Source organism: Etheostoma cragini, chromosome 13 (assembly GCF_013103735.1).
Source record: "Etheostoma cragini isolate CJK2018 chromosome 13, CSU_Ecrag_1.0, whole genome shotgun sequence".
Taxonomy (NCBI): domain Eukaryota; kingdom Metazoa; phylum Chordata; class Actinopteri; order Perciformes; family Percidae; genus Etheostoma; species Etheostoma cragini.
In genome coordinates this window covers 2417140-2437416 of record NC_048419.1, presented here as the reverse complement: position 1 = coordinate 2437416, position 20277 = coordinate 2417140, and the positions used below count along the sequence as shown (strand labels likewise).

General features: G+C 40.4%; 1 long non-coding RNA gene across 1 annotated transcript; it reads left to right on the top strand.

Moving 5' to 3' along the window:
* The first annotated feature begins 263 nt into the window (after positions 1-263).
* LOC117955627 lies at positions 264-19570 on the top strand. Its single transcript, XR_004659102.1, has 3 exons — positions 264-450; positions 19119-19123; positions 19556-19570. It is a non-coding gene; the product is annotated as an uncharacterized LOC117955627 (long non-coding RNA).
* Positions 19571-20277: the final 707 nt, after the last annotated feature.

Genomic DNA, 20277 nt, shown 5'->3' with positions numbered 1-20277 from the left:
TTCATTTCCTCCTCCTCTTGGAATCCACCGCTAATGGATTGCTTTTTTTTTTCCAAGGAAATTGCTTTATAAAACCTTTATGGGGGTAGAGGATGGCAGTGAAGTGACAGTGAAGATATGAGGAGAGACGGTGAGGACAATGTGGTCAATAAGATGGAATTCATATTGCTGCCACTACAGGCTCTCCAGCACTTACAGCCTGCTGCATTTCATAACCTCCCTCTGTTCCATCACAGTCACAATATAGACATCCAGTTGTGCGTTCCATTTACCTCGGAAGTCGGAAGCTGAAATTGGGAATAACGTCACACCCGAGCTGAATGTGTTCCATTTATAAGTCAGATTTTCATTGTTTAGGAATACCAGTTTATGACCACACATCACGCTGTTTTATGTGCATGCAAACAGCGTAACAACATGTCCATGGCTAGAATATGGACAGGACTGTGTGTATGATTGATTTAACTGATATCAAAGAAATGCTAATAACTTTGTGTTACTACAGCTTTAGGATAAGATAACATAAGATAATACTTTACTCATCCCACAATGGAGATATTCCCTTGTTACAGCAGCATTTTTCTATAGTAAAGAACAGACAAGGTGCAAAAAGTACTGAATGAATGTAAAGTGTAAAGTGGTATTATATAAAATATATTGTTTGGTAAAGTTAGGTGGCCATGGTGCAAGTAAATAAGTGACTTAAAATTAAATAGAATAATATGCAATCAAATAGCACAGCATAAGTAAGTCTCCATAGTACAGATGACATTGAGTTTAACCATAGTACACATAATTACTTGGAAAAATATAAAGACACAGATAATCGTAAAAATTTTCATAGAGCCATGGTGAGTGGTGAGTAGTAAACGGGAACAGAAACTGCCAGACAGTTAGGTGGTGCAGGTGTTGGAGGAGTCAGACAGCGGCCGGGATGAACGACCAGCGGTGCCGGAAAGTTTCGGACTTTTCCGACAGGTACTCCAACTTCCGAGTCCAGAAGGAATGTCATCAGTGATTGAGCTTTAAGTAAATATCGGTCCTGAGTTGATGTCTTCCAGGGCAGAATAGATTTTCAGACACCTTTGGACAATTTCATTCAAATGAGTGTCCACTGGGAGAGATCGCAAAGGGCTCAGCTGTAATGAGAAGACCAAAGAAGTGTTGTCATTAGTCCTACATAAAGATGCATTATATGCCACACTGACTTGGCCTCTGGAGATTTACTGTATTTTTCTTTGACTGAGTTTTTTTTTTCTCCCTTCTAGGCCACTGAGACTCACAATTTAATCAATTCCCCTTTCTGAGCCTGAGAAATGGAAAGAAAAAGGCAATTACTGAAGGAGAAAATATGATAAGGGTTAGGAATTGAACCCCAACTGTCAGAAGAAGATGGATTAGTTTAGTTTGGTGTGGTAAGTCAAACAGGCTTTTATATTTACTGTGCGGTTAAGGAAAATTAAACCCAAACATCATAAAGTCAAGGTTTGTCTTACATGCATAGAGCTGTACTCTACAGGGAATTAATCCATGGTTGGGTGAGCCAATCAGTGAACTCAATAATCTAAAGTCAATTTACACACAGGACGAAAGCAAATGACAAGTCACTTTGAAAAACGGCTTAATAACGGATAGCATGCTTCTTGAACACCACGTGCTGTCAGCTTTAATTAAAGATGTAGTAGGCAGTTTCTTTTTTGCCGTTGTTGGGTGCAAACTCCCTGTGGGTACACGATCCGTCCTGCCTACACGAACATCTTGCACATGGGCAGAACGGATCGTGTAGGCAGGACGGATCGTGTACCGACACTCCCCAATAATCTTTCAGTTTGTGGTAATTCAACTGGTCTGAGAGAAATCTAGACTTCTGCATCTCCTCCTTGGCTCTGTTTTCAGGCGTTACTCAATCTAACTTGATGGGAGACTCTGGCCAATTACAGGCTATTTAAGAGAGATTGAGCATTCCTATTGGCTGTGCATGCAACTTCTTTTGGGGCAGGCTTTTCAAAGCTTAACCATTATTAAAGAGACTTCATTGTGCTCAGTCTATATACAAACTGCATTTATTCGTGAAATCCAGTCGCATGGTCACAGGGTTCTCGCGCACAAAATCATCCATCAAAAATCGTGACACTGTGACATTTTTTATTTAATTTTTACAAGGCATGATATACATAGCACACACTGACACACTCAAATACAAATACACATATTGTGTGACTAAGCTATCTGGAAACCAATCATCGCCTCTCTTTGCCAGAATGTTTTCCAGAATTCCTACATCACTGAAAATTATTTCACTAGTCCGAGTAAGAACAAACGATTTCACAACTGGTATGAAATCCATTTCTTTCCCAGCATGGTGATCCCTCAGATTGAGAGTGCAATTCATCCTCCTATTCAGCACGTTTGTTAAAATAAAAAAGAGTGACTCATACAGTACCGGAGCTCCATTCCTACTCAGTCATGACATAATAGTACATACTCACACCTGTCAAGGTGTTATTTGTGGATCACGGTGTTTTTTTGTGCTGTGAGGAAACAAATTAATCTGTAAACGTTCAAATCCTAATCATACAAAAGACAGATATCCTGTGACTGCTTAGTTAAATTCTGACATTTCTCCTTGTACAGGCTCAAAGGAGGGCACACTTATTCATTGACCCACTAAGTGAGTTTTAATGTCATTAAATAATTTCGGACTTTGCATGCATTCATTTGATGAATTCCTCCATTTAGATAATCTATTCTCAGGAGAAAATCACACTTTCTCCACAGCATCAACATCATGCTTTGCAATTGAATGCAGTACTTGTGAAAAATCTCTTCCTCTGTGTGGGTTGGCAAATTATGTGCACAAGGAGCCAGAGTACACAATGTACTTATGTTGTATATGCATTGGGTTATATGCATGATCTCTTTCTTTTTTTCCCTCAGGTTCTAACTCTTATTCCAACTATTTTTAGTTGTTTTCTTTATGTATTAGAGTGTCTGGGCCCTCTCTTGCACTCGGCACTAAACCGGGGTTTTCTTTTAGATGCTGTTTTGCCAATAAATTCAAGTAGCTTCTTTTCCTGTCTCCCACATGCACTTTGTTGGTACTGCATGTTGAGGGGGTGGGGAGAGGGGGTTGACAGTAGAAGAAATGAGTCAAGTTATTGGTAGTCTATATCTCAAAGATTCACGTCCGGGATTGCTCCATTGCGGCTGTTAATTTAGATGCCACCTTTTTCGGGGTCCTCAGATCTCTGCAGGGTAAATCCAGACAGCTAGCTAGACTATCTGTCCAATCAAAGTTTTCTGTCGCAAAACTACTAAAGAATTCACGTTCCACCAAAACAAGTTATTTTGCAGAGGCGCCGTTGCTGTCTGTTGCTTAGCGCTGCCCAAGAAAGTTGTGATTGCTTTAAAGGTCCTAAGAAATTCTGATTTTTAGGCTTTTATACAGACCTTAGGGGTCCCCTAACACTGTATCTGAAGTCTCTTTTATATAGACCTCAGTGGTCCCTAACACTGTATCTGAAGTCTCTTTTATACAGACCTCAGTGGTCCCCTAATACTGTATCTGAAGTCTCTTTTATATAGACCTTAGTGGTCCCCTAACACTGTATCTGAAGTCTCTTTTATATAGACCTTAGTGGTCCCTAACACTGTATCTGAAGTCTCTTTTATATAGACCTTAGTGGTCCCTAATACTGTATCTGAAGTCTCTTTTATATAGACCTTAGTGGTCCCCTAATACTGTATCTGAAGTCTCTTTTACATAGACCTTAGTGGTCCCCTAATACTGTATCTGAAGTCTCTTTTATATAGACCTTAGTGGCCCCTAACACTGTATCTGAAGTCTCTTTTATATAGACCTTAGTGGTCCCCTAACACTGTATCTGAACCTGTTCCTTCCTCCACAGTACAGTGGATCATATTTGCCTACACTACACCTTGAAAATGTCACAATAGGCAGAGACAGGCCTGAAGTCAACAGATCAGAGGTTTTGTGGTTCTGTTTATAGAAACCGCATCCTGTTACACCGCGCGATCACACGTGAAGCTGTCAGTCATGGCCACAGCTGTTCCGCAACAACTGACGGCGGACCACGGAGCCGACGGACCATGGAGCCGATCAGCAGCCGTTCCACAGTTTGTGGAAATCCAGGGTGAGCCATTTAGAAAGTTGCCTGGAGACCATGATATCTCGAGGAAAACCACCCTGCCGTCCACAGTGAAACAGGCCTGTTGTTTAACTTTGGTAATTTCAATGAGAACCTGTTGATGACTCCGGCCTGAACTACAAATTTCCGTGAGCTGCTTGTTCAATGCATCATGAAGGTCTATTTATAGGCCTTTCTCACAGCAGTCATCTTGACTTGTCCAGTTGAATATTAACATGAGTAATGGCTGAATTGCATTCAGGTGTGCCGGTTCTAGAGACCGGGTATTGTGTACTGCTTTACTGGGACATTTAAATGGAACAGAGTCAAATGTTATTAATTCCACCTGGGATTTTCCAGCCATGAAAATTCAAAATGTCTGCTGTGAGAAAGATGCATTGAAACAAACAAACCACTGCCCCCACGCTGCTTTCAAGTGCCTCTTCTGGGTTGTTTTAGGGAAGAAGAGCTAGGCTCTCATTGAACTCAACAGTGCTCTTGTAGGAAGTCAAATTTTCTTTATTATCATTTGGTGTGCATTTAAATTTAAATCTTTTTGTCTGTGCTTAATAACAAAGCAATGTTGTCTGTGAACAGTGAAGCTTCAATAATACTTAACACGCTGCATATATGATGTTTGAAATAGAACAGATTTCCTGCTTCATCACTTTACGCTTTGCCTCTGTTGTTCTGTAATTGCCTTTGAAAGTGTACATGCTGCAGAACTAATGTGCTTTGCTTGCCTGCTTCCATTGAAATGTCAAATTGTTTTCCTGAGAAAGAGTTAGCTCGCTGGTCAATGATCCTGAAGGACAATTCCGATGAATTGCTGAGTAAAAGGGATCGCTTCAGGCTTTCTCTTTGAAGAGAGGATTCCGTCTCCGAATAAATAAATAACTAAATAAAATCCTGGATGTTCAGAAAAATGAACACCAAGCCTCCCTTTCTGAAATGCATTTTACACTATAAACACTATGAAGGAAACATACATGTTATATTATATAAATCTTACACAGTAAAAACGGATTTTGGAGGGTTTAAAATACAACACATGCATAAATTCTTACATATTTTCTAACAGTAATATTTGCGGCTTAAAAAAACAATTTAAAATCTACCCCAAAATGATAAGTCCTGTGCACATCATGCGTCAGTGCTTTTGTCAACACTTTTGACATTTTTTCAATGTTTGTCACTTTTTTTTAAATGTTTAACACCGCGTAACACTATCTTATTTTTTAGTTTTGCAATTATATTTTGAATTTATTTATTATTTATTATTCACCTCATTCATAGGCAATTTTACCAAATATTTGAGTTAGAAAATTTCGGAATTGTTTAGACAAAAATTAAAGGAATGGATGTTGATGGATAATCACAGACTGGAATATGTCAACTTTTACTCAATACTATTTCAAAACATCTATTCAACTATAAAAGTTGGATAAGACACCCCATAATTAATGAAAGTAGAGATTTGTACTTGCCAAAGAGCGTTGTGTGGAATTTTGAGTAATTTTAATTGGGTAATTAAAAAGAACACTGATATAGGAAAACAGGTTAATTTGATCCAAAGACAACAAGAGGGTTAAGTGATCAGTTGTTTAATGTATTGAGAAATGTTAAACAAACTTTACTTTTTTTAATTCCCCAAAATAACATGATTGATTTCACACAACGCTCTTTGCCAAGTACAAATCTCTACTTTCATTAATTTCGGGGCGTCTTGTTCAATTTTATAGCATTTGAAAAACAAATTGAAGTGTTTTTGAAATAGTATTGAGTAAAAGTTGACATATTCCAGTCTGTGATTATCCATCAACATCCATTCCTATTAGTACAATATTCCATACAATATTAGTCTAAATAATTCCTAATTTCTGCTTTTCTGACTCAACATTAGGTATAATTCCGTATAAATATATAAATTATTGGCCATAAATTCCAAAACTATAGGCAAACTAAAATTAATAAGTTAGTGTTAAGTAGTGTTTAAAACGTTAAAAAAAAGTGACAAACATTGAAAAAAGAGACAAAAATGTAAAGTTTGAAGGGAAGACAACAAAAGGGTTAAGAGCATTCACCAAGAGGGCAATTAGCCTTACATAACCCAAAGTCTTTGCTTAGCCTGAAACCCGCAGAATGGTGGTTTTACAGAATTATAGTTTTGAAATTTGACTGAAAAAGTTCACACCTGCATTTTAGACATTATGATGGCACATGCATAAAGGGACTAAAGAAAGAAAGTCAGTAAAAGCAAGACACTGTTCTCCAAACAGTCTGTCTGCATGTTCAGTCTGGATGTTGCTACATGAAGCACAACACACTAATGAGGCTGAAACCTCTCTAGATAATAGATTGTTCATGACGTTATAGTGCATAGCTGGCTCATTAAGACAAGGGCAAGTTAACTGTGTTATCAGGCGCTGCATGCTTCATCTGGCCTGAAATAGAACATTAGCTCATGTCAGCAAAGTGACGCGCTTTGATAAATATCTAAAAAGAGAGCGAGCTGACACACCACAAGACAGGTGGGAAGAAGGTCGGCAGGCAGCCAGCTGTACTGTATGGATCGAGAATCTGTCAAACTACAGAAGTGCAAACAAGATAGTACGTTAATATGTATGATATAATATGTACAATATATACGTTAACATGTGAATCCATTGATCCTTAATCAGGGTTCCCAACACTGTCCATCACAGAGAGAGAGAGAGAGCACTGAGAGTCATAACCGGTTGTCAACCCCTCTCACACACACACACACACACACACACACACGCAATCAAGTTGAATTGAAGATAACAACAAATCGAGATTTAAATGTAAACGTACCCAACTGTTTTTCAGACCAAACTGCTTAACATGACTCCTAAGAAAGAAATACAGACTCTGAACAGCAGTGAGTATAGAAGAAGCTAGCTCAAATCATCAGTGTTCATCATTAGTGGTCCCCTGACACTGCATCTGAAGTCTCTTTTATTTTTTTGCATCATTTGCATCTGTGCTTTTGGTATCCTGACCTGCATTAATATACAGTGCGTAGTGTCTCATAAACTGTATCTCGAAACAATTGTTGATGAAAATCGATGAACAAAGTTGCCCCGGTGCAGCTTTGAACGGATGAAACCGTATTAAGTCCAATAAATGAAAAGGCAGGTATCAAATACACATGTTGCTGGTCTAATGAGTGAGTGAGTACGTGCTCATCAGACAAATCATCTAATGAGCACAGAGATAAAACCAGTGGGTTGGACACAGCAGAGACAGTGGCAATCCCAAATTAATAATATTTGGATGTGAGAAAAAAAACTTCAAGTTATTCACACAAAATTGGATGTTGAAGGTCAGATTTCATCAGGTGACGTTTGGGGGAAACAGTGGAGGAGGTATAGTCCTTTGATCAGCATCCTCCTAATTCACCTTGCTGCTTTTCTGTTCAGTATGTGGTTTGTTTCCCAATATCCTCCATAAGGGTGGGGTTTCATGGAAGAGGCTCAGGCAAGTAGGATTATTGAGAAGGAGCCAGACATCTCTGCAGGAGTTGGTGGAGTCCATAACAGAGCTCAAAGGGGTACATTTTTTTCATTATTCAGGTAACAATTTATAAGGCGATAATATCAGTGCAGTGTTCACAGCTCGTTTCTGCTGCACCCAAGTGACCCCACAATGCCTCACACGGTTTAAAAAACAAACTGAAGATGTCCGTTCCCACCCTCCTACTTACTTGATAACAACTACACATCGGTAACGTTTCCTGACTCCATCTTGCTCGGTTGCAAAGCTATGGCGGGGACAACATCTGGTGAAATCAATATTGGTATTGCATAATTACGGCTGGTAATTAAGCTTATGATTATGAGCTTGACCAACATCCACTAAGAAAGCCATGATGTCTCTCTCTCATTTTGATCTCATAAGGGGCAAGATTCCAGATGGGCCCATCTGAGCTTTCATTTTCTCAAAGGCAGAGCAGGATACCCAGGGCTCGGTTTACACTATCACCATTTCTAGCCACTGGGGGACCATAGGCAGGCTGGGAAACTCATATTAACATAAAGTCAAATTAAAGTGAAATTGACATGCCATGGGAGCTTTAAATACAAATTCATGTGGGGAAATAGATCGTCATAAGCATCAGTGCAGACTCTAGGTTGATTTTATAACACTCCAAACATGAGGAACCACTGTCTATTTAAAGCCATAATCCATCTGTTTATGTTATTAAATATTAGACTTTTGGCTCATCTGCTCTTGTTTGTTCATATTATATTCTTTCTTCCATAAACTGCACTGCACTACTCCAAGAGGAGGACTGAGACTCATATTTTCAGACATCTATGTTTGATGAAGGCTTTCAAATAAAAAAAACTCCACAAGTGCTTTGTTTGAGTAAAGTCAACAACTGCTTGCAGATCAAAAACTTTTTGGAGAGCTTGAGGTGAACCAGAAATAATGCATTTTGATTTTGTAATTAAAGTTTTCTTTCCTTTCTTCCTTTTAAGATTGCATTTAACAACACTAATTAATAACTAATTATAATGTCTTTCAAATGAGAGTATGTCCTCCAGCTACTAACAGGATTACATTTTCATTTTAAAAGGAGCAACAGCCTCAAAACTTTGAGAGCCGCAGTTCTTACTGCAGTTCCCCAAAGTCCTCCGAATGTGCCAACTGCAGACTAAGTGGCTATCCTTAAAGTCAGACCCCCAGCCGTCCTGTTCCACGGATGTTTTCCGAAGCACCCACAGGGGCGAAAAGGGAGTTGTTGTCATTTTGTGCTGCTAAGGATCAGCCTATAAGCAAAAAAAGCTTAAAGTCGGAAGTCTGAAAAGCTGCCAGAGGGTGATGTTGGCCTCCATCAGCTCCCACTGTAGGCTGTGCAGGAGTGGAGGCCTGTGACAGCCGAGCAGTTGATCTGAGGGGAGCTGCCACAGAATAACAGCAGGGAAGGGGATCGGTGCTTCAAAGATGAGTGGAACACCCAAAGGCCTTTCTTAGCGAGAAATGTCTTAACGAGAAGGTGCTCCAAGCTCCATTATGCTGCTTAATGTGCAGACAGAAGAAAATGCAGTCTAATGTGGCACATGGTAACAGCCTGGAGAAGCAGAGTCATTGCTGTCAATGGGGCCCTCAGGGAGGGGGGGGGGGGGCAGAAGGGACCATGCTAAGGCCCCCATGCTAGTAGTAGTGCCAAGCACACACACACGCACTGGTATCATGTGCTCAACAAAATGTCCACTAGTACTACAACACTGTAGTACAGTCAACTGGACAGTCAGCCCCCCCCCCCCCCCCCCCCCCCCAAAGGGATTATTCCATTATCTAAAAAAAAAACATCCTAATATTACGATTCATGAATAGCAATAGTAGTGGGATGAATTTAAGAAAAGAAATCATAAATAAATATAATTTATTATTCCAAAATTAGTTTGACCAAAGTATGGTGGTGGACTGGTAGGTGGAGAGGTGCCAGTTCACTGCTGTGACACTCTTGAGCAAGGCACTGAATCCACAACTGCCCCCCCACACACACACACACACACACACACACACACACACACTCTGACATCTCTCCACTTAGTGCATGTTTAGGTACTAAGCATGTGTGTGTAGTTTAGGCCTGTGTGTAACAACAACAGAGTGTAAATTGTAATTACTACCAAAGGATACAATATTAGTATTATTATTATAAACTATGTTGGATTTACTAACTATGATTGGACGTTCACATGTTCCACCAAAACCAGTTCCTTCCCGAGGCTATTAAGCAGCGGCACCGTCCGGTGTTAGCGCCGCCCAAGACGATTGTGATTGGTTTAAAGACATGCCAATGCACCAGAGCACGTTTTTCTCCCATCCCAGAATGCTGTGTGGACTAGCCAGACATTCCTCCACAGCGCTGTGCAGGAAGGTCGGCAATGCAAGGCTAGAAATGCTAAAATGTATCTTTTATAGTTATAATTCAGTAACGGTTCCTTTATTAGTGAGGATAGAAAAGCAGAAAACACACACTCCTCCTGCATGTTGTAGCACTCAGAAATACGGCCTTTGTGTGGCCTCACGTCTGCTGTTAATTAACTCCCCTGTCTCTAAGCAACATTCTCCATTGCGTCCTCTGAGAAATCAATCCCGGATATATTTGCACCACAAAACTGATCAATGTGGTTAATGATATGTGAGAATGCTGTTCGCTCTTTCTTTCTTCTGTCTTTCTGGATTTGGTTGCTGCGTCATCAACATAATCCTGTGAATATTTCTCCTCTAATTGGTCACTTTCAATTCAAACAAAAAGCCAAACAATTACCAGAGAAATGCTCTTTTCCTGCAGGCAATGTGTACTAAAAAATAGTGCAATTAAAACAACATGTATACTGCATCCGGTGTGATGTGTACACACTTTTAAAAAGCTCTTGAACAGTTACACCAGAGAAATGTAACAATTAACAGCTACTTTTCGTCTTTATGCCCATTTAAAGGATAGCAAATGTGGCATCTGGACTGCAATAAAAGCTAGTTTTTTTTGTAACAATGCAGATCTTTTTAATCTCATGAAACACATCCTAATACAAATGTATTTATTGACATATTTTTATAGCAGAATCCTTTTGCCTTTAGGGTTTACACTGTGGCGAAAACACGCTACGTCCACATGTACATGATCAAATAAACAGAACTCTGCTTCTGTGCCGTGAAAGCTCACTCAGCTTCCTGTAATCAACATTAACGCATAACTGGGAGGGCGATAACAGTTTGATGCTCCCAGTCTGTCTTAAAAATATCATGATCCCTGCCATCAGTCAGTTTAATAGGAAGTTTTGTCCACTTCACTCGCAATTATGAGACAAGACGACTAAGTAAACAGTACTCATAAGTGATCAGTCATCGCATTTATGTTAAAACTCATTGAAATATTAATGCGAGAGGATTATATGATGAAGGCGATATTATTAACAAGCCAATCAAATAGCTATTTGAAGAGAAGATCAAGGGTATAGCTGGCCTTAACCGAGATAAAGATTCATAATTCATTATGATCTGGTATCAAAGAACTGGTTTGTGTCAGGGACTTTATATGGTATTATTCAAAACTCATCATGAATCTTCAGTCAATTTTAATTAAAAAAAGGTGTCACATTTGAGGTGTTAAGATTCTAGTATAGGTCAGGTAAGAAGCTTTGCTGTGCCATAAAACATTAAACTGTAGATCTAAAGATTGATTTAATAGAAGTAGAAGTAGAAACCCCACGGCTGGCTGCCAGGGGCTGCTGTCTTCACTACATATTGAGCATTTTCTATTTTCACAGCCTTATTAGAATTTATTTTTTTAATCTCTACTTTGTATTGTGAGTTTTATGTACAGTAAAGCACTTTGCAACAAGTCTTTGGATACACAGATTCTACATTGTGAAAGTCAAAGGTTTGTCATGACGGAGGAAAGACTGTGAGATCAATATAAAATAGAAATGTGCTTAGTTAATTTCATGGCTTTATGTATATTAGATTTAGTTTTTTTTCATGTGTGGTTACATTAAGAAACGATATTCAGTATATACACTCTAAGAAATTTCTGTTTATTAACAGTTGAATGACTATCAACAAATAACCCCAAATGATTGTCTTGATAATTTCAAGACATAAGACCTTTTTTTCTGTCCTGGACTCGGTCTTAACTCGGACTTGAACCTTTTTGGACTCTGTCTTGATTTGCACTCAACTAGACCTGGTCTTGGACTTGGCTTGGACTCGTCAAAGGTGGTCATGACTACAGCCCTGCACTCTGCATGTCGTCGTTTTAAATGGAAACATTTGTACGTTGTGAATACAGCTATTTTACTGACGTCTGGCTAATAACTGTCTAAAAACATATCTCTGGCAAGAAGTTATTTCAATAATTTTATGGTGCTCAGTGGGTAGATTATGGGATGCAGAAAAAGGGTTGAAATGTCCAACTTTGTACAAAAGGGCAACGCCAACACAAAGAAAGAGGAAATCCGGCGGAATATTCAGCGGCAACAAAGAAATCCCAGAATTGGAACGTCACGGATATAGACTATGGCATCACTGACTGAAAAAAAAAACCTCTTATCTGTTACTGTCATAGCTAGAAAGAGTTTACTTTAAACTATAATTTCTTAGCAGATGTTTGGAATATATTAGTGTCCACCATCCATACAAAAACATCTTGTCATTGACTTTTACGAAGCAATTTATGTGTTGTTCTCTTCTTCTTGTGCTCGTCAATCTAATCAAGTGAAAGATTTATTGGAGGCTCCTCAGAAAAGGGAAACTGTTTTGGACACAGTAATCACAGGTTACACTAATTATGTAGACAATGTCCTCTTACCTGTCATCTTGATAACATGGGGAGGAAACGAGGTATTATCTAGAGAAGAGGAAAATGGCCCAGATGGAGTGAGTGTGGTAGGGAACAATGGTACCTGTCACGGGCCCTTAATCAAGGTGCACATATGGAAGAAATACAGTTTTAATAAAGTCTCCTTCCCACACAATTGGGTGGTTTTTATTAAATACCGCCTGGGAGCCAGTTTTTTATGAGTGGGAGACGCCATAAAAACAGAATAGAGTTTGTTTGCAGAGGGCCTGGAGAGTGAGCTCGGCCTCCGCACCGCCTGCATGCACACTTACCCTGATGAGCAGAGACAGAGACCACTGTGGGCCGATGGAGATTGCTGTCTGAGAGCCTATTCCATTAGTTGACATTTAGTCCAGCCAAACAACAACCACTCATTAGAGGACAGGTTTCAAAATGGAATGCTCTCTCGAAAATAAAGGCTCCCTTTTGTTACCCTAACTGATTGTTACCGTGACACGGTGGCAGAGAGCACGCCACGTCCAGGGAATGGAACTTGCTACTAATGCACACAACAACCAGAGCACTTGTGCTTTCACAGGTGGACCTCTTCCATGACAGCAGTGTGATTGCTTTTGTTTTTAAACCCAGAGATTTCTACAGAGCCCCTAAAATTAGAGGTTTCCCCCTAAAAGAGAGTTTTTCTTCACCACTGTCACTCTGAATGCTTGTTCTTGGGGTGATTACTGGAATTGTTGGGTCTTTGTAAATTATAGAGTATTGTCTGGACCAACTCTATCTGGAAAGTATCTTGAGACAACTCTTGTTAGAATTTGAACTGAATAGAAAGGGACATGGGGATTTTGTTCCTCTTGATTGTGAAAGTGTCTCATGCGTTTCACCAATTCATGATTCCATGATGTGGAACCCATGCAACATTAAGGCAAGACCCGCCTAATGACGCAGCCTGATTGGTTTGGAGCTAGGCATTGACAATAGAGTAGTTAAGTTTAGTATAGCCGACTGGTAAGGGGACAGGACCTGAACAAATCTGGTTCCATTACCTTGCGTAAGCATGGACGTCTGGCCAAAAGTAGCGTGTCAATGCCATTGAAGGTCAGGTCTAGACGTTGGGCGGGTTCCATAATAACACTTGCATAATGACTATCCAAAATTCTGATACCATGGAACAAGCACTTGAAATATTTTTTTATAAAGTGGCAGACAAAGCCTATAGAAAATGTGCATTGCATTTGGATACACTTTTTATTTAAAAATAAAAACCTGTCTTACTTAGAATTACATTGTGTTGTTCTATCCTCTCCAGTATTTCCTATATTTCTAAGCAGATATTCTATTCTGTGTTCGGATCAAATTAAAATACAGCATTTAGAATTTCGATTTAGGTTTCTCAAGACGAGAACGTTTCTCATGCGGACCAGAAAGTATCTTGTGCTCACAAGAACCACGAGACAACAGAATTGCCCATGTCCCTTTTGGAGCCCCGTAGATTTCACTGTCAATATGTAGGAAAAAATACTGATTGAAGCCACAATATTCTATTGATAAATAAGAGACACCTGTTTATTTCTATAACTATCTCTTCTCCCCGTCGATGTGGTTCAATCTATTAACTGTCCATGAATGCTTTGATTTTTGGAAGCTTTTAAATGTATTTCTTAGGTTTAAAACACCAAATACATCATTCTCAGTCTGCTACTGTGTGCTGTCTCTGCATATGTAATGAAGACATTGACTCCTACAAGAAATCAAACTCCATTAAGGCTGCAACTAAGCAACTATTCAGCATTTGTTCATCATGAAACCGAATGAATGACCACAGCCAGTTGAGTGAGGTTTCCCTTGTGTGTTCATAATATTGAACTAGAATTGGTCACAACCCAATCCCATACCTGTAAACTTTGCCAAGTGACAACTAATCCATTACATTAAATATTCAGCTTTACAAAAATGTGCCATTAAATGGTTAAGTTTTTTCTGGCTGCAGGAAAGGTCTTAAAATTGTACCAATGCCAAATGTGAAATGTGCTGGCTGCAGTTGAGAAAAGGTTATGAAGTGTTTTGGAAAAAAGAAATAATATGGGCTTGTTGGTCCCCGAGAAAGTATGGAATAATCCGAAAACATGAGACCCTGAAGCTTTCTGAAATGACATCTCTAAAACAACCATCCTTGAACAGAGTGACACAGTCTGGCCTTGGCTAGACTTTCTCTCTGAAACTATTAGAATGCAGTGTTAGATGTGTTTAGGGGGCTAATAATTCAGCTTCAATGTAGAGCTAGTTGGTGAAATCAGGCTGCTGGGAGCACATCACCCCAGTGCTAGCCTGTCTACGCTCCCCCCTGAATCAAGATCAAGACCCTGCTGATTGCCTACAAGCTGTGACATTGGCCAACAACTGAATTTTGGGCGGGCCAGTACAAAACAGAATGGGCCATTTTTTCCCAGAAGAGAAAGACTTATTAAAAATAAAAACTTAGAAGCAGCAAAAAAGGACCAACATAGACAAGCTATCTGGCAAATCCACCCAAGCCGTCTCCTCACACAGACCACAAACACCCAGCAGGACCCCTTACACCCGGGGAACCCGTTCTTCACCCTCGGCCCCTCAGGCAGACTGAGAACCCCTGGAGCACACAGGCTCCAGAACCACTGTGGAGAGTCTTCAGAAACCCAACACACACACACACACTTAGACAGAAAGAACTGTTACCTCAGGCCTAACGCAAAAATGACACGCATTAACTTTTGGATTCACCTATATTCATTATATTTCTATTTTTATTTTTAAGTATTTATTTATATCACTGGTAATATGTATATTTTTGTGTAGTATGGATAATGTGTATGTGGTCTTGTGTAATGTGTGTGCATATGTTTATTGCAATGCTACAAACTGGATTGTGCCAACTAACTTTCTGAAATGCATGCAATGGACAATAAAAAACTATCTGTCTATGCATTGTCAGACTTACTAACATGGACGGAGATTAGTTCTGCTACTGGAGGCAAAAGATTGTTCTTTTAAAAACGCAGCTTAAAAATGAAAACGTAGTAGTGTAGACGCAGGCCACAAACCGTGAATTCAGCTCTTACCCGCAGGCACACATGTTTATTTGCAGTCCTCCAATTCTGTAAGTAATGTCTTGTTCCATCAATCACTCAGCTCTGCCTTTCCTCAAGCATCGCTTACGGATTGATTACCTTTGCGGAGTTCAATGTAATGACAGGGAGCCAAGCTAATTTCTGAAGTGATAAATGTGGAGCTAAGTGACTCCAATCCACTGGGAGGCAAATGGTCCTGGAGCTGCTTTGAGAAGAGCGGCCCTAGCCACTCTTCATAAAGTGCAATGGCGCTCACTGATAACGCTAAAGACAAAGACTGCCGCTTAGCAAACCTCCAAGAAACAAATATTAAATCAGGGCAAGTGAGAGTAATGCTGCTTATCTTTTAACAAATGTTCTTTTTTGATAAAGAGCCTTTAAGTCCCAGTTTGAGATGGCAGAGCGCTAAATGCTAATGAGGAACATGTCACATCAAGTAATACTTGAAGGAGTAAAAGGGTCTTACTTATTTAAAACTAATTGCTGAATCAAACCAGGCCTACAGTTAGAATTGGGATGAAAAGATTTCCATCTTTAAACTAGTGTCAGTTTCTCATCCCTGCTGTTTGCCTGACCTTTATGGGTAAAACAGCCAATCATTTGTATTATGATGGCATCATAAAGTAGTGTGGACTTTTTGAGATTTTAGTTTTTAACCCAAAATGTTGTTGTTAATAGGATGAAAGCATTCCAGTTATCTAAGAATAAAGAGAATACAGTGCACACAGTGTTTGCCTTGCTGATCGGACAGCACAGACGGGGAGAGAGGAGTCTGGTGTGTGATTTGGAATTGAAACCACCCAAATGTATTCCCACAGTCTGTACAGCTCCGTCTCACACGCTGGTCCTCTGAGACTCGTCTTTCAAGCTGGCAGGTGGAACGCCAGCTTCAGCAGCACAGAGTGGCAGGGACGTGTTGATGTAGGCCAGACTGAATCGGGGAGTTTAAGAAAATGAATATAAAAATAATCTTTAATAAAAGATGATTTCACAAGGTCTCGTAATGCTCGAGGAGTGCGTAATGGCTGGCTTATTCCCGCGATACTTCTCTCTGCTTAAACCTTTCAGCGGACACACACTCCCATCACGGTTCAAGAGCAGTCAACCTCCAAATGGCCTGCCCCCGGGATCTGCTATTAATACCACCGGCAATCCTCACATCCCAACATCCATAACTACACATGGAAAAAATCCCATCCGCAAAGGAATGACCCTGGAATTAAAAAGAAAAACACCCACATACTGTCTCCTCACTAAATTGAGCTTGCAGTAATTAACCCATTGTTAAAGAAATGGTAACTTGATAGGCTGTGTTTCAAACCGCCCACTTGCACACGTCAAACACTTTTTAAGTGTATATGTATATAATGTAGATGACTTAAAAAGTCAGTGCACTGAGAGTACCCGGATGAACCCCTCAAAACGGTCAAAAAGTTCAGTGTGGAACGATGGACCCTACATGGGGCGTCATCTTGACTCCAAAGTCAACAGCTGATTGGACAAACGCGTCACGTGGGTCTGGCTGCTCAAGAATTTCAAACCGACCACAATGGAGGAAGCTCGGATTTTACAGATCTTTTTACAGAGTTCAACATGTTTCTGAAAACATGTTGAGGAGAAATAGCAGCTGCTGAATGTGTGCACTGATCCACAAAGGTAAGTTTAAAAGATTTTGGGCAGATTTTGAGAGGCGGCTGCTCCTCATTCGCATAAAAGCAGGCTGGAAAATCCCGTTCACATGTTGCGTTCGTTACTGTTAGGCTGGTAGTAGATTCAGGAGTAGAAACGGAGGAAAGGTTGGGAAACTGGAACGGAGGTTTTATTAAATAAAACGGAAAAATGGTGCAAAGTAATCCTCAGGGACTGAGAGTGGGCGGACAGGCGGGAGGCTGGTCCAAAAAACAACGATTAGTCTCGTGCAGACTGGGCTTCCAGGACTGAAACAGAAGCAAAAACACACCAGAAAAAAGCTTAAATTTGAGATACTAGAGGAAGATAATCCTGCAAAACCACTAGGGCTGGCCGTAGCGAGTGTTAACACTGTAGGTGAACGGCTGATCTGGCAGAGACTGGATCTGAGTCAGGTGTGTGGGGAGCCACAGGTGTCCTGACGAGGGGGGAGAGAGACCCAGGAGCACTACACCCACTCAGCACAGGGAGAACACAAGGGAGAGGGAAACAGACGGACTGGGGAGGCAGCAAGCCAAACCGTGACAGTCCCGTTCATCCCGCTCGCCGTTTCCCTTAAGTGTTCTAACAGAAGTGTTCCTTTTGGGACAACACTAACCATCGAAAGTGCACACTTTGGCAGGAATTGGTCAGTGCATATTAGCAGTGCACTGATGGAAGTATGGGAATGACACTCAGGCAAAGTTAATACTCATTTTTCTGATAACAAATAATAAAAATGAAGCATCCTTACAAGGGAAAATTACAATTTACACTGTTATTACACTAAGGCCTGAATTACACACATAAGCTTAGTACCTTTACATGCACTAAAGGAGAGATGTCAGAGTGTGTGTGTGTAAGGTGTGTGTGGAGGGGAGGGGGGCTGCCAATTGAAGGAGTCCCGAGCTGTTGGGAGTTTGGTGCCTCGCTCAAGAGCACCTTGGCAGTACCCAGGAGGTTAACTGGTACTTCTCCAGCTCCCAGTCCACCACCATACATTGGTCAGTACGGGGACTTGGTGGTTCCGGTTCCCCACCCAGCTCCCTACGGACTGAGCTACTGCACCCCCCCCCCCCAGTTGAATTGAAATGAAATGGATTCATTTTGTCATTTTATTAGTTAAGTGTTAAAATGACAGGTTTATAAATCTAGACAGAGTTAATATTTTCTCAATGATTAATTGTTTTGTAAACCATCCATACATGATATTTGGATTGTTCTCATGATAAAAAGTTCCTGATTAATAAGTGGTTTGTAAAGCATCCAGTAGCATACATTTGGCCCCATTGAATCGGTTTTTGGTGATCAATAAAAGAGAGACTTGCTGATTATTTGTGCACTGATAATAGCTGCCTAAATATTGTTATTATAATGTATTATATCCATCATCACTTTATACTACTATACTACACTTTACAATAGCATCCAAATAATGTTTGTTGACAGCTTACACATCATTAAAAACTACTACATATATAAACATGACATCAATTATAGCATTGCTAATAATTAGCTAATATTATTATTATTTGGTTATTGTTTTACCACCGTTGCCCTGTTTCAGAGGAGGAACATTGCATTTATGCCCTTCCTGGATAGAGACTGAAATGATATTATGTCAGGGTGTCCCTGCTGAGCCCTGGTTGGATAGGCAAACTCTGGCTTTTGTGTTTGAGTGTTCCTGAGCAGCCGAACACCGTGGGCACGTGCAGGAAATGATAATATGCTCTACCGCAGTGACATATCTCTTAAAAGGCAACCTGGAGGAGCAGACGAGATAAGTTTCCCTGCAGTCTTTGTATTTCAATGAGTGAGTGTGTGTGACGCCGGCAAACGGGTGACCTTTGACGGTGCCAGGAGGAACAGTGGATGGTGAGTCATTATGCCCTTGAATGACAAGTAATGCAGTGCGTTTGCCCAGGCGGATTCAGCCCAAGGTTCCAGAAAAAAAAACGCTGGATGAAAAGATGAAAGGACCGTCTGTGAATCACAGCGAGGCCTCTCCCTTCAGAAGAGTGCCTAAAGTGACAAGAATGTCTCCAGTGTAATTCAAAATTGAATTCTTCAGTCTCCATATTGGCTTTTATGAATCACGCGTCGGCTTTGATGTAATCAATGCAACAGCGGTGCAGACGTGCGCCAGGTAGCCCTTCAGAAGCACACTAGTTTGTCTCTGGCACTCTGAAACGGCAATGGAGGGAAATTGCAAGTGGCCCGGTCTACTCTGAGCATCGGAGCCTGACTGATTAATTGAAATGTCTATTAGAGTAAAAAGCTGCTGCAGCCCAAGATCATAGGCTGATTTAGCGACAGCTATAAAATCCAGCCTGATCTATAAAAATAGACTGGGAGAAATAGACTTTTGTCTTCCCCACTCCTTTACATTGCTTTCCCGCTCCTCTCCCCGCAGTATTTCTGTTCCTCGTTACCTGTTTATCTTTTTTCTTTTGTCCTCCTTCAAAGAAACCTAAGCGTGCCATTTGGAGGCGCCTGTGGTTAAAATAAAAAGAGCTCATCCTGTACGGGCTGTTTCTGAAGCCATGCTGCTTCATTGATCAGCAAGCTAACTACAGTATATTAGCTTTATTAAATACCAATATCAAACTACTCTTAAACGCTGCTAGCAAGTTTTGATCGCTCACAAATCTAAAGAAAAAAAACAGCTGCTTATCCTGTTGTGTTTCTTTTCTCGTTCTTTCTCCTTTTTTCGATGAAACAATCAAAGTTGACCTCATTCTCAGCAGCATCAACGAGTACCGCAAACAAGCTGATTTTGTCCACCCAGACTCATTCTTTCAAATGCTAATAACAATGATCTTAATAATAATTCTAAAATAAAAGCATGCTCCCATAATCCCAGGCTTTTGCCGGGCCCTTCCCCATTTTAGGGCCCTGGGTACTTCCACTTTCACTCTAGGATGCCTATGATGTCACACATCACTAACAAATCTGTAATGCATAGATCTTTTTTTTTTTTTATTACTTCTGAAGTTTTGCTTTGAATGTCTGTTGTCATGTT